Source organism: Pongo pygmaeus, chromosome 10 (assembly GCF_028885625.2).
Source record: "Pongo pygmaeus isolate AG05252 chromosome 10, NHGRI_mPonPyg2-v2.0_pri, whole genome shotgun sequence".
Taxonomy (NCBI): domain Eukaryota; kingdom Metazoa; phylum Chordata; class Mammalia; order Primates; family Hominidae; genus Pongo; species Pongo pygmaeus.
In genome coordinates, this window is record NC_072383.2 from 131,047,856 (window position 1) to 131,063,614 (window position 15,759).

The following is a 15,759-nucleotide window of genomic DNA, read 5'->3' on the forward strand; positions in this document are numbered from 1 at the left end:
TGCTGTGGAAGAGCGCGTGCCCTCCGAGATCCAGGTGCTGCCTCTGTCCCTGGGAGCACGGGGACGTCCTGTGTGCTGTGGAGGAGCGCGTGCCCTCTGAGATCCAGGTGCTGCCCCTGAGGAGCGCATGCCCTCTGAGATTCAGGTGCTGCCTCCGTCCCTGAGAGCACAGGGATGTCCCCTGTGCTGTGGAGGAGCACCTGCCCTCCGAGATCCGGGTGCTGCCTACCAGGCGGTGTTAGGCGTGCCTCGTCCACAAGGGCGCCATCCTTGTTAATGGGATTCAGGTCTTTGTAAAAGTGGCTTCTTCACATGGTGCTGAGCCGGCTGCTCTCTGGCCTTTGGCCTCCTGTCAGGTTGGGTGCAGCCAGGAGGCCCTCGCTAGAGGGTGGTGCCTTCATCCTGGACTTCCCGGCCTGCGGAACTGGAGAGAAGACAGTGGCACTTTTTAGAAGTTACCTGCTCTCAGGTAACCTGTAACAGTGGTGCAGACGGACTGAGACACCTTCAGTTCCAGAATCTTAGAGAAATTCCAGGGGCCCTTTCAATCACCTATGAGGCCAATACCCAGCCAGCACCTGCGTGTACCCGGCGGTGCCCTCACTGCACATGGAGAACAGCGCTGCACAAACGGCGTCTCTCTCCCCCTGTGCTTCCCCCACTCCCTCTCTGTCTCCGTCTCCCTCTCCTCCCGTCCCCCGATTCCGGGTCTCCCTCCAGGAAATGAACGCAGCTGCCGGACAATTAAGTCACAGCTACATCCGTAATGAGGGATATCTGAAGAGCTGTGGAGTGCGCGTTCCGGCGATAAGGGATGCTGGAGCATTTAATTGGCGTTTAGGAAATCAGCTGCAGAGAATCAGTCAGCCTGTGTGTGTTTCCCGAGCGTCGGTCGTGCTGGGAGCTGTGGCGAAGGCCCCGGCCATAAGCGATTGCTGCTCGACAGTGGGGAGCGTGTCCGTTCCCTGCAGTGTCTGGGTCTCCCACACTGGGGCCAGCAGCCCACGGTGAAGGCCATGCCGGTCTCCAACAGTGCGGGCTCCACTCCCGGCTAGGAGGGTGGCACGGCCCTGGGCCTCCGTTGTCCTGTCTACAGAGTGTGCTGCCAAGGTCTATGTCTGCTCAGAAAATGACTTCAAAACGTAGCGATGTGGAACTGCAGCAGCACTGATTTCGCTCGTGAACCTGCAGTGTGGACTTGGTGGGGACGGCTCACCTCCGCTCCGGGTGGCAGGAGGTAGAGTTGGGTGTTGGGGGCTGGGGTCGTTAGAGCTCACCATGCAACATGACACACACCACTACATACACATACCACTATACACCACATACACACCACTACACGCACACACCACTACACACCACTACACACTACACACACAGCACTACATGTGCGCACACATGCACACACAGGCCCTGGGCCCCCATCCACCTCCCTCAGCGCCCTTCCTGCAGGTGTGATGCGGTGGCCCCCAAAACGCCTCTGCCTCTGCCTGGTCTTCCCAGATGTTCTGCACCAGCTTTGCTGGTGTTTCAGGGTGCCGACGGGGACCCCTCATCCCGCAGCCTTCACAGGGGTTGGGGTTCACTCCTCGGATCTCATGGGGGCTGACATGTGTCCCCCGGAAAGAGATGTCCCCGTCCTGGCCCCCAGCACCGGCGAGTGGACCTTATTTGGAAATAGGGTCTTTGCAGATGTAATTAAGGAACCAGCTGAGATCATCCTGCATTCAGGGTGGGCCCTCAGTCTGGTGGCCGGTGTCCTAGTCAGAGGTGTGAAGAGGCGGGCAGAGGCCACAACTATCCATCGGCTCCGAGGGTGGAGCAGGGGCCTCTGGGAGCTGGAAAAGGCAGGAATGGGTCCTCCCTGAGTCTCTGAGGGCCCCGCCTGCCCACACCTGCCCACATTTGCCCCAACCTGCCCACACCTGCCTCAGGACAGCATCTCGGTCTCCTGGCTGCCGGACTGTGATGAAGCTGCGTGGTTCTAGGCCACTGGCTTGCGGTGACTTGTCGCGGCAGCTGCGGGGAGCTCACACGGTAGCGCCTGTCTTGGGGGGTGCTGGGCGGGTGACCTTCAGGAGACCCCTGGGGACCCGCTGCCCTCCCAATGCCTCCAGTCCCAACGCCTCTGTGGTGGCATCCTGTGCTGAGGATGGTGCCTCGCGGAGCCTCCGCTGCCCCTGTGTGCTCCGCGCCACGTCTGTCTCGACGGCGCCCCTCGAAGACCTCAGGAAGCCCCCCGTGCGCTGCGGCCCTCTGGGGGCTCGTGGTCCGGGTTCTGATACTGAGGTGGCAGGTCCCCTGATGGCGTAGTCAGCGGCTTTGTTCTGGGCTGGCGTGGAGGGGCGGGGTGTTGAGGTGTGGGCGGAGCTGGGTGGGGCGGGGCGGGGCATGGAGGTGTGGGCGGGTCAGGCACCTCTGGGGGTTCTGGGAAGACTCATTGCTGACTACTCTGGGCTCCAGAGTCCGCTGTGCTCCTGGGCTCTGGCTTGGCCCCTTGCTTGTCACCACGATGTCTGCTGCTGCGGCCAACGCTCCCTCTGCCCCTCCTACCTCCATACTGTAAGGACCGTGTGATGAACCGGGCCGGGGTCATCCAGGACGACCCCCCACTAGACCCTCAGCCAGTCTCACCTGCAGAGTCTCTTCTGCCCTGTGGGGGACACAGCCACGGGCTCTGGGGAATGGAATGTGAACAGATGGGGCTGGCAGCAGGTGTGGTTGGACCTGGGGCTGAAACAGCATTGCTCTCTTCTCGCCTCTCTCGGCCCATTTTCTTTCCTTCATTCGTTCCCAGAGCTTGGGCAGTGCCCATGTGGGTGTCTAGGCAGCCGCCCAAGCCCACGCTGGGTGAGCCCTCTTCACCCCAGCTGGGGAGTGCCCTGCCAGGTCCACTCTGCTTCCACCTCTGCTCAGCAGGCCGGCCGAGTGCTGTCTGGGCCACTCAGGCGGGTGACAGTGTTGGGGAAGGAGCTGTGAACCGCCACAGACAGTGCTCCCCGAGGCCCGATGGGCTTTGCTGCTTGGGCCAGCTGGCGAGTGGCTGAGGCCGTACTGGCTGGCAGGCAGACGGGGAGGCGGTGGCGCAGTGCTGGGCTGATCCTGCTGTCATTCTAGTGCAGTGGTTCTGGCTGCATGAGAGAAAGGAAACTGGGTAGATAAGAGGGAAAAGTAATGAAGAGATAAGGGTGTGGGGGCCACGGGACCAGGCACCCTCCTCCAGATCTGCAGGCCCTGAGCCCAATGGAGCCGGCAGGAAGTGAGGGGGTGGAGTGGACGGGCTCGGGGGGGCTCTGTCGGGGTCTCCTGGGAACCGGGGGAGGGAGGGTCCAGCCCAGGGTTGCAGCACCCTCAGGACAGGCTGGGAGCTTCTTCACAGAGGTGGTGGGGGGACTGTCCCTGGTGGGACAGCCTCGTCCCCACTCAGGAATTCCTGAGAGGCAGTGTCCACCATCCCAGTGTGTGCAGGACAGTGACGTGAGAGTTCACAGCCCCAGTGCTCTCCACCTGTCCTTGCAATACCTTTGCAAGGTGCGATCAAGAAGGAAGAGCCTGGTGCTGGCAGGTTCCCCTAGCTGGTGTTGGAGGACAGCCAGGCTCAGGAGCCCCGCTTGCCCATGGAGGAAGTGCCTGACAGCCCCACAGACGGGGCGGTGGAAGCCAGGCAGGCTGGACGGCGTCAGGACCTGGTGGCCAGAGGGGCCCTGAGACAGGGAGTGATCTTGGGACCGACGGTCCTCTGCCCAAATTCCCCCAGCTCCCGGCCTCCTCTGGCCGCAGCCCCTGCCCTTCCCATTCCCTGGACCCTCCTCTCCTCTCCTGCCGGCCGCCTCCCACCCCAGGCCCTCCCCTGAGAGCTTCCCGCAGTCTCCAGCCTCAGATCCCGGCAAAAAGATTCCATGTGGTGACCTCTGACCCCACCGATAAACATGCTCGGGCCTCCAGCATCCTGGCTCTGCCCTGGCCCCAGCTCCTCCCCACTCAGCTCCTCCCCAGTCAGCTCTTCCCCAGTCAGCTCCTCCACTCCCAGCTCCTCCCCACCCAGCTCCTCCCCAGTCAGCTCCTCCCTACCCAGCTCCTCCCCAGTCAGCTCATCCCCACCCAGCTCCTCCCCACTCAGCTCCTCCCCAGTCAGCTCCTCCACACCCAGCTCCTCCCCAGTCAGCTCCTCCCCAGTAAGCTCCTCCCCACCCAGCTCCTCCCCAGTCAGCTCCTCCCCACTCAGCTCCTCCCCACTCAGCTCCTCCACACTCAGCTCCTCCCCACTCAGCTCCTCCACACTCAGCTCCTCCCCACCCAGCTCCTCCCCAGTCAGCTCCTCCCCAGTCAGCTCTTCCCCAGTCAGCTCCTCCACACCCAGCTCCTCCCCAGTCAGTTCCTCCACACCCAGCTCCTCCCCACTAAGCTCCTCCCCAGTCAGCTCCACCACACCCAGCTCCTCCCCAGTCAGCTCCTCCCCAGTCAGCTCCTCCACACCCAGCTCCTCCCCAGTCAGTTCCTCCCCACCCAGCTCATCCCCACTCAGCTCCTCCCCACTCAGCTCCTCCCCAGTCAGCTCCTCCCCACTCAGCTCCTCCCCAGTCAGCTCCTCCCCATTCAGCTCCTCCCCACTCAGCTCCTCCCCAGTCAGCTGCTCCACACCCAGCTCCTCCCCAGTCAGCTCCTGCACACCCAGCTCCTCCCCAGTCAGCTCCTCGCCACTCAGCTCCTCCACACCCAGCTGCTCCCCACTCAGCTCCTCCCCACTCAGCTCCTCCCCACCCAGCTCCTCCCCACTCAGCTCCTCTCCCCTCAGCTCCTCCCCAGTCAGCTCCTCCACACCCAGCATCTCCTTCCTCAGCTCCTCCCCACTCAGCTCCTCCCCACTCAGCTCCTCCCCAGTTAGCTCCTCCACACCCAGCTCCTCCTTCCTCAGCTCCTCCACACCCAGCTCCTCCTTCCTCACCTCCTCCCCACTCAGCTCCTCCTCCCTCACCTCCTCCCCCACTCAGCTCCTCCTTCGTCAGCTCCTCTCCCCTCAGCTCCTCCCCACTCAGCTCCTCCTCCCTCAGCTCCTCCCCACTCAGCTCCTCCCCACTCAGCTCCTCCCCACGCAGCCCCTCCCCACTCAGCTCCTCCACACCCAGCTCCTCCCCACGCAGCTCCTCCACACCCAGCCCCTCCCCACTCAGCCCCTCCCCACTCAGCTTCTCCCCAGTCAGCTCCTCCCCAGTCAGCTCCTCCACACCCAGCATCTCCTTCCTCAGCTCCTCCCCACTCAGCTCCTCCCCACTCAGCTCCTCCCCAGTTAGCTCCTCCACACCCAGCTCCTCCTTCCTCAGCTCCTCCACACCCAGCTCCTCCTTCCTCACCTCCTCCCCACTCAGCTCCTCCTCCCTCACCTCCTCCCCCACTCAGCTCCTCCTTCGTCAGCTCCTCTCCCCTCAGCTCCTCCCCACTCAGCTCCTCCTCCCTCAGCTCCTCCCCACTCAGCTCCTCCCCACTCAGCTCCTCCCCACGCAGCCCCTCCCCACTCAGCTCCTCCACACCCAGCTCCTCCCCACGCAGCTCCTCCACACCCAGCCCCTCCCCACTCAGCCCCTCCCCACTCAGCTCCTCCCCAGTCAGCTCCTCCCCACTCAGCTTCTCCCCAGTCAGCTCCTCCCCAGTCAGCTCCTCCACACCCAGCTCCTCCCCAGTCAGTTCCTCCCCACCCAGCTCATCCCCACTCAGCTCCTCCCCACTCTGCTCCTCCCCACTCAGCTCCTCCCCAGTCAGCTCCTCCCCAGCCAGCTCCTCCCCACTCAGCTACTCCCCACTCAGCTCCTCCCCACTCAGCTCCTCCCCAGTCAGCTCCTCCCCAGTCAGCTCCTCCACACCCAGCTCCTCCTTCCTCAACTCCTCCCCAGTCAGCTCCTTCTCCCTCAGCTCCTCCCCCACTCAGCTCCTCCTTTCTCAGCTCCTCTCCCCTCAGCTCCTCCTCCCTCTGCTCCTTCTCCCTCAGCTCCTCCCCACTCAGCTCCTCCCCACCCAGCCCCTCCCCACCCAGCTCCTCCCCAGTCAGCTCCTCCACACCCAGCTCCTCCCCACTCAGCTCCTCCCCAGTCAGCCCCTCCCCACTCAGCCCCTCCACACCCAGCCCCTCCCCACTCAGCCCCTCCCCACTCAGCTCCTCCCCACTCAGCTCCTCCACACCCAGTCCCTCCCCACCCAGCCCCTCCCCACTCAGCTCCTCCCCACTCAGCTCCTTCCCAGTGAGCTCCTCCCCACCCAGGTCCTCCCCACTCAGCTCCTCCCCAGTCATCTCCTCCCCACTCAGCTTCTCCCCACTCAGCTCCTCCCCAGTCAGCTCCTCCACACCCAGCTCCTGCACACACAGCTCCTCCCCACTCAGCTCCTCCCCACTCAGCTCCTCCCCAGCCAGCTCCTCCCAACTCAGCTACTCCCCACTCAGCTCCTCCCCACTCAGCTCCTCCACACCCAGCTCCTCCCCACTCAGCTCCTCCCCACTCAGCTCCTCCACACCCAGCTCCTGCCCACTCAGCTCCCACTCAGCTCCTCCACACCCAGTTCCTGCCCACTCAGCTCCTCCTCAGTCAGCTCCTCCACAGTCAGCTCCTCCACAGCTCCTCCCCACTCAGCTCCTCCCCACTCAGCTCCTCCACACCCAGCTCCTCCCCACCCAGCTCCTCCCCACTCAGCTCCTCCACACCCAGCTCCTGCCCACTCAGCTCCCACTCAGCTCCTCCACACCCAGTTCCTGCCCACTCAGCTCCTCCTCAGTCAGCTCCTCCACAGTCAGCTCCTCCACAGCTCCTCCCCACTCAGCTCCTCCCCACTCAGCTCCTCCACACCCAGCTCCTCCCCACTCTGCCCCTCCCCACTCTGCCCCTCCCCACTCAGCTTCTCCCCACTCAGCTCCTCCCCACCCAGCTCCTCCCCACTCAGCTCCTCCCCAGTCAGCTCCTCCACACCCAGCTCCTCCCCACTCAGCTCCTCCCCAGTCAGCTCCTCCACAGTCAGCTCCTCCCCACTCAGCTCCTCCACACCCAGCTCCTCCCCACTCAGCCCCTCCACACCCAGCCCCTCCCCACTCAGCCCCTCCCCACTCAGCTCCTCCCCAGTCAGCTCCTCCCCACTCAGCTCCTCCCCAGTCAGCTCCTCCACACCCAGCTCCTCCCCAGTCAGCTCCTCCCCACTCAGCTCCTCACCACCCAGCTCCTCCCCACCCAGCTCCTCCCCACTCAGCTCCTCCCCGCTCAGCTCCTCGCCGCTCAGCTCCTCCCCAGTCAGCTCCTCCTCAGTCAGCTCCTCGCCACTCAGCTCCTCCCCACTCAGCTCCTCCCCAGTCAGCTCCTCCCCACTCAGCTCCTCCCCACTCAGCTCCTGCACACCCAGCTCCTCCCCACTCAGCTCCTTCCCACTCAACTCCTCCCCAGTCAGCTCCTACACACCTAGCTCCTCCCCACTCAGCTCCTCCCCAGTCAGCTCCTCCACACCCAGCTCCTCCTTCCTCAGCTCCTCCCCACTCAGCTCCTCCTTCCTCAGCTCCTCCCCAGTCAGCTCCTCCACACCCAGCTCCTCCTTCCTCAGCTCCTCCCCAGTCAGCTCCTCCACACCCAGCTCCTCCTTCCTCAGCTCCTCCCCACTCAGCTCCTCCCCACCCAGCTCCTCCCCACTCAGCTCCTCCCCACTCAGCTCCTCCCTAGTCAGCTCCTCCTCAGTCAGCTCCCCCTCATTCAGCTCCTCACCACTCAGCTCCTCCCCAGTCAGCTCCTCCCCACCCAGCTCCTCCCCACTCAGCTCCTCCACACCCAGCTCCTCCACACCCAGCTCCTCCCCACTCAGCTCCTCCCCACTCAGCTCCTCCCCAGTCAGCTTCTACACACCCAGCTCCTCCCCACTGAGCTCCTCCCCAGTCGGCTCCTCCCCACTCAGCTCCTCCACACCCAGCTCCTCCTTCCTCAGCTCTTCCCTACTCAGCTCCTCCCCACTCAGCTCCTCCTTCCTCAGCTCCTCCCCAGTCAGCTCCTCCACACCCAGCTCCTCCTTCCTCAGCTCCTCCCCACTCAGCTCGTCCTCCCTCAGCTCCTCCCCCACTCAGCACCTCCTTCCTCCTCTCCTCTCCCCTCACCTCCCCGCTCAGCTCCTCTGCCCTCAGCTCCTCTCCCTTCGGCTCCTCCTCACTGAGCTCCTCCTCACTCAGCTCCTCCTCAGCTCCTCCCCACTCACCTCCTTCTCCCTCAGCTCCTCCCCACTCAGCTCCTCCTCACTGAGCTCTTGCTCACTCAGCTCCTCCTCAGCTCCTCGCCACTCAGCTCCTCCTCCCTCATCTCCTCCTCCCTCAGCTCCTCCCCACTCAGCCCCTCCTCCCTCAGCTCCTTCTCCCTCAGCTCCTCCCCATTCAGCTCCTCTGCCCTCAGCTCCTCTTCCCTCAGCTCCTCCTCACTCAGCTCCTCCTCACTCAGCTCCTCCTCAGCTCCTCCCCACTCACCTCCTCCTGCCTCAGCTCCTCCCCACTCAGCTCCTCCTCACTGAGCTCTTCCTCCCAGGGGACTCTCAGGCTGGGTCATCAGAGGCCACACCCTGCTCTCCACTACGTGGGGACGCCACATTGTGAGAAAGCCCAAGCCCCACCGTGGCCTGTGACACCTGCGTTGGTTTTCTCAGCCTGGCTGCCGTGGGACCCCAGCAGCCAGCTGAAGCCCCCATTTGGTGGGGCAGCGTCCAGCCACCGCCAACCGACAGCATCACGGAGGGAAGAAAACAAGGGTTCCACAGCTCTGCCCTGGGAGACGGGAAACGTGCCCTGCACAGACCCTCTCCCCTCTCCCCTCTCCCCTCTCTTTTCTTTCTTTTTGACAGACATAGGACGTGTTCCCCGCTGCTACTCTCAAGTCCCCCTTGTCACACATTATTTTGTCACCAGCAGCTTCTGGCCTCCAGAACGGCCCCCAGGACCCCTCCGGGCTCACACCCCCTGGCCCTCCCTGGTGCCTGGGCTTGGTCAGAACTGCCAGCACCTGGCACAAGAGGGTCCAGCGTGTCCAGAGTCCGGTCCTGAGGTGCTGTCCCCATCCTCCGTGCTGTCCCCAGCCACCCCTGTTGGGTCAGCAGCCGCCCTGCCGTGAGGAGGCTCGGGGAGGCTGGTGGGGAGGTGAGAGGCAGGTAAGACCCAGGGAAGCAGCCTCCTGGGCCGGCCTGTGCTCTGCCCGCTTCCTGAGCTGTGGCCACTCCAGAGCTGTTTATTTTTATTGATGTGGCAACTGCACTCTGAGGAAAATTAGTGTTAGGAAATCTTTCCCTGCTACCGTAGTCAATTTTGATTTCATTTAAAATTCAAAAGCAGCGTTGGCCACCTTCCCAGGCAGTGGGGGCACACAGAGTCCGAGTTGTCCCTGCCCTCCCAGCCTGGCTGGCTCCCGGACCACGTGGCCACAGCAGACGCCTCATGGAGAGTGAGGTCAGCCACCGAAGTCATGGGCAGGGCGGGGCAGGGGCCCTTCTGAAATCCCTTCCCCGAACCCTCACATTTGGGCCATGAGGGTGGATGTTGCCTTTTCTGGAAGGCGGGAAGCCTTTGCTGAGCGTCCCGTCCATCTCAGTGCTTGGCTGCTGCCAAGGGGCTGGTGAGTCCTGGCTCCGGAGCCCCTGCAGTAGGAGCCATCGGGAGCTTCCCTGGGCCCTGACCTCACCCATGGCCGCGTCACCTCCCTCACTGTCCCTCCTCCATCTCTGTTCCTCCCCTGACCCTGTCGTTCTGTTTCCAGCCCCAGGTGGCTCCATCCCCAGCTGCTGGGTCCTCCCCACCTGTGGGACCTCGACTCCGCCCTGTGCTGGGCGCAGCTCCGTCCTGCAGGTCCGAGCCACTCCAATGCCTTTTAGTTTCCTTCCCCCAGAAGTGTTCTCAGTTGATGCTGGGTCAGAGCTGTCATGCACTGAGCTGCCCGTGGGGAGGGCAGGTGCCCTGCAGGAAGGTGGGGCCCTGCTGCTCTGGCAGAATGGGGGCTGCTCAGGCCAGGGGGTATAGGACGGGTGCCTGGCCTGCCCCAGAGGAGCAGCATCACCCTGAGCTCGCACCTGTGCCCTCGCCACCCTGCGTGGGCCGCCCCTGCCATGTGAGCTCCTCTCCCTGCTCTACACGCATTTTAAAGGACAGGTGAGTAACCAAAAACCAGGCAGGTGCTGTGCAAAGCCAGGATGTGTGGCCCAGCCCTGAACCACGCTGACTTGCAGGCGTCCCCGGGCGCAGGTCACCCACATCATGGGGCCCGCATCGGGGCACAGAGGGTGACACCCCAGCATCCAGGAAGGTGCCTCATGGGTGGCTCAGCCCTGGTTAGCCCCATGGCTAACAAAGCCAGGAATTACCGCAGGGCCTGGGTGTGCAGGTGGCACAGCCTCTGGAATTTGATTTTGTCCTGTCACTAACTGGACAAATGGCCCAGCAGTCTCACCATGTGCATACCGTTAAAGAAGAGTCGCTGGGCTCCCGGCTGCTCAGGGACGTGCCGTGTGGCTGCAATCCTGTGGTAATTCCACGTCTCATGTGTTCAGGACTCTCCAGACAGTTTTCCACAGTGGGTGCACCATTGACATCCCAGCAGCAGGGCACAAGGGTCCAAGTTCTCCACATCCCCGCCAGCACTGGTCCCTTCCATCTCTCTCTGTCTCTCTCAATCATCTCTCTCCCATGTCTCTCTATCTCTGTGATCTATCATATTTATCATCTATCTACCTATCTCTATTTATCTATTTCAATATATTACTTACCTGTCTGCCACATCTATCTATATTGATGATCTCTATCCTATGTCTATCATCCATATTCATTGATCAATCATATATATCTGTATCATTCATCTATCTGTATCTGCCACTTAGCTAATCTATCACCACCCATCCGTCCATCAACCACGCATCCATCCGTTGACCCATCCATCATCCATCATCCATCCACCCACCTACCCATCCACCCATCCATCCATCCATCATCCATCCAGCCATCCATCCATCATCCATTCATCCACCCATCATCCACACATCCATCCATCTACCCATCCATCTGTTCTGTGCAGGAGATGCGCGAGGGGAGAAGACAAGACACACTATACCTTTAAGGGTAAACAACCTTTATTCCATGTAAATGGCAATGCAGATATATAATAAGCAAATTGCAATGGAAAGGGGAGAAGACAAAAATATATATATATATATATATATTTTATACTCACCAGACTATGGAGGATTCACCACCAAACTGGGAAGCAACAGCCTGGGCTCCAGAGTTGGCCGCTCATCTGTGCACGGATGAGGAGAGGTCTCATGAATCTTTGGCGTGGTCTGGGACCTGCGCTCTTTTTGTAACGAGTTGTTTGGCGTGAGGCCCAGTCACAAGGGCCCTTCGCGACCAGGCTCAAGGAACGCAGAAAGGTCAACTTGTTCTTGCGATTGTCTGTTGTTTTTCAATAATTAATGTATAGGAATAGATTGAAATAGAGATTTCTCTGAAACAGCACTGGATGAATGCCTCAAGGGACTCACACAACCTGTTCCGGGACTTGGTGACCATTGTTAGTGTCCACGTTGAATTGAGTTCAGATTTCATATTTAACTTTTCCTGCACACCATCACCTACCCATCCGTCCATCTATTCATTCACCCACCCATGCATCCATCATCCATCCATCCACCCACCCATCCATTATCCATCCAGCCATCATTCATCCACTCATCTGTCCGTCCATCCACCCACCACCCACCCATCCATCCATCCATCATCCATCCACCCATCATACATTCATTCATCCATCCACCCATCACCCACCCATCCATCCATTCACCCATCCGTCCATCCACCCACCCATCCCTCATCCACCCAGCCATCCATCATACATTCATCCATCTATTCATCCATCCATCCAGCCAGCCAGCCAGCCATCCATACATCCACCCACCCACCCATCATCCATCCATCCATCATCCATCCACCCAGCAATCCATCCACCCACCCATCCCTCATCCACCCAGCCATCCATCATACATTCATCCATCCATCCATACATCCATCCATCCACCCACCCATCCATCATCCATCCACCCAGCCATCCATCATACATTCATTCATCCATCCATCCACCCATCCATCCAGCCATCCATCCATCCACCCATCCATCCATCATCCATCATACATTCATTCATCCATCCATCCATCACCCATTCATCCATCCAGCCATCACCCACCTATCCATCCATTCACCCATCCATCCATCATCTATCCACCCAGCCATCCATCATACATTCATTCATCCATCCACCCACCCATCCACCCATCCATCCATCCATCCATCCATCCATCATCCATCATTCATTCATCCATCCATCCATCACCCACCCCATCCATCCACCCAGCCATGAATCATACATTAATTCATCCATCCATCCACCCATCTATCCATCATCCATCCACCCAACCACCCATCATACATTCATTCGTCCATCCATCCATCACCCATTCATCCATCCATCCATTCACCCATCCACCCATCCACCCAGCCATCCATCATCCATCCATCCATCCACCCAGCCATCCATCCATTCACCCATCCATCCATCCACCCACCCATTCATCATCCACCCATCCATCCATCCATTCACCCATCCATGCATCCACCCACCCACCCATCCATCATCCATCCATCCACCCAGCCATCCATCCACTCATCATCCATCTGCACCATCCCTTGGTGGTGAAGTGCAGTCTCCCTGTGGTTTGAGTGGGTCTTTCTGATGGCTGGTGAGATGGAACCTCATTTCTGCCTGTGCGTGCTGAGGCTGTTGGGCACAGCCATGCATTGTTTCAGGTGTGTCTGGGGACTCCCTCCTTCAGAGTCCCAGGCCACTGAGCAGCACAGGTACCCGAAGCTGCCATGCTGAAATGGCAACGCAGAGAGACCTCTGGGCCCTACTCTTCCTGTCCTTGAGCCAGACTCTCCAACCACAGAATCCAAGGGAGGCGATAAAATGATTGGCATTGCTTAAGCCACTCAGCTGTGGGGTTCTTGTTAGAAGGCAGTAGGCGGCCACAGCCGTGAGCCTGAAGGGGTCATTCCACCTAGGGTGGGCATCCAAGCGAGGAGCCTGGGAAAACACCTGGCTCGGGGCCACCCTCCCTCTCTCTAGCCTCTTCCCTGCCCAGAGCCCTGGGCCTCTCAAAGGCAAGCTGGAAGGAGAGTGGCCGGTGGCAGGGAGGCAGAGCTGGCATTGGGCTTTGCTGGGGCGGTAAGTGTGCAAGACGGGGGCCATTCACACAGCAGCAGAGGAGGTCACGTGGACCAGAACCGAGGCGGAAATCGGTAGGTTTAATAACAACACATGAGGCCGAAACAGTGTCCCTAAGGGTTGCCCACGATGGCTTTGTTCTTGCCAGCTGTGCACGCCCACAGCACGTGCGGTTTCCGAGGTGAAGCAGCATTTCTGGAAATCCGGCAGGGATTGAAACCTGGGGATCCCGAGACACAGTTGAGTGTGGGGGTGGGGGAGGCGCTGGGGTGGCTGTGGAGGGCTGGATGTGGGGGCGGTCACTTTCTGGCCTGGGGGCTGGGCCTTCTGGGCTCTTCCCAGGTCAGGGCTGGTCTGGCAGCAGTATCAGCGGGGCTAGACGAGGGGGCTTCCCAGCTGTGGCCTTTGGTTGGGCTGGACTGGAGGAAATGAACAAGCTGGTGGTGGGGGGGTGGCCACTTGGGTCCTCTGGGGGCTGATGCTGAGATGGGGTCCAGGCCGGGATAACGGGAATAAGTGCATTGCTGAGCCGGCGCTGCTGACCGTGGGTGGGGGCTGCTGACCGTGGGTGGGGGCTGCCGACCGCAGTACAGACCCAGACGGCAGGAGCCCAGCAAAGCCTGCCCTTCTGAGGAGCCTCACATCGGAGGAGCTGCCTGGGCCGTGCTGGCGCCAGGCTCAGAAGCCGGGGCCCCAACTCCGATGGTGCCAGGGCTGAGGCTGTCCCTGGCCCTGGGGGTACATCCTTTCTTGATGCTAGGGAGCAGGATGCGGGGTTGGGAGGGAGTTGGGTTGTGGGCCAGGGACCCCGTGGGGCTTTCATGGGGCCAGCAGGGAGGGCGTCTGCTCCAACGGTGGGTGGTAGGACCGCTCCACGCGGTCACAGGGCCAGGAGCACCAGCACCGGCTGAGCCTTCTTAGAAATGCAGAGTCCCGGGTGCACCCTGCCTGCCGTGCCGCAGCGACTCCCTTTCTGGTGGGGTCCCGGCCCTCTGGCAGAGTGCACTGAGGGATCTGGGGGATAGGAGCCCCTGTGGTAGCCAGCACTCTGCCCCTCCCGGCTGGCCCTGGCGTCTGTGCACAGAGCTGGGGGTCACTGAGTGCTGGGTGTGACTCCTACGTGCCAGGGGTCCCTGGTCCTGGCCCCACCCCAAGGTGCTTGGGAAGGTGGGCCGCGTGGCAGAGGGAGAAGCGGGGAAGGTGGGCCGCGTGGCAGAGGGAGAAGCGGGGAAGGTGGGCCGCGTGGCAGAGGGAGAAGCGGGGAGGGTGGGCCGCGTGGGGGGGGAGAAGCGGGGAGGGTGGGCCGCGTGGGGGGGGAGAAGCGGGGAGGGTGGGCCGCGTGGGGGGGGAGAAGCGGGGAGGGTGGGCCGCGTGGCAGAGGGAGAAGCGGGGAGGGTGGGCCGCGTGGCGGGGGGAGAAGCGGGGAGCCAGGGCCGGAGCCAGCTGGTGTTCTTCAGGGAACACAGTCCCCACCCGTGGCAGGCACCTCAGGGCAGGGACGCTGAGGGGTCTCAGCTCCTCTGAGCGGCTCCCACCTGCCCCTCCCGGCTGCTGGCCTGAGTTCCTCCCTGAGCCTGTGTCACCACCAGAATCACGTGTCCAGCACGGGCAGTGGCAGGTGAGACTGGCAGGCGGCCCCAGACCCCGGATGTCGGCCAGGACGTCTGCGGCGTGACCTCTGTCCGTCTGACACGGGGGCCCCTGAGGCTGCTGACCCCCGACCTCCCATGGCACCTGGGTCCTGGTGGGAGGGCTGACCTGAGTGGGACCTGGGCTTGAGGGGGCATGAGTGGAAGGACCCTGGGTCTCATGAGGGCGCTCTTTCTGCACTCCCACCACGCCCCAAAAGAAGAGCAAAGGCAGAGGGGATCCTGTGAGTCTCTGCAGGGTGGACACGTTCCCTGGCGGGGAGGGCAGCTGGAGGTCCGATGCCCCTAGCTTGGACCAAGAGCTCGCAGACTGGCCTGGTGGCTTCTGAGCACACACAGCTGAGGTCAATTTTATGCTCTGGAATTGGTTTCAAATTAAATTTTGTTTCTTTCGACCCAGTCAATACTTGGCAACAAGTTCTAATCAGGAGAGCGATTCGGGGCTCACACCCTCCGTCCACAGGCCGGGCTCAGGCCTCATTCTCAGTAAGGAACGTCGTGACGTCAGCCCTCTTCCTGCACTAGCAAAAGTGCCATCAATCAGCCTTTCTGACGGTTGCAGGAATTCTTAGTGATGCGTTTATTTACACAGATTTCTCTGCTCTGGGTAAATTCTTTCCTCCCCCTGCCAGACCACAAAGTGCACGGCAGTCGATGGCAGAATTATGAGAAACGTAATTCACTTTGTGGATCTAATGAGCAGATGAGTAGAAAGCCGCCAGCCCCAGCCTTGGCCACCAAGCACATCCCAGCCCCCTCCTCCTGGGAAACGGATCTGTACTGCCTGGTGCTGGGCGGGGGCGGCCTCGTCGTCCTCCAGTCACATTTTTCCAAGCACACTGTGGTCGAG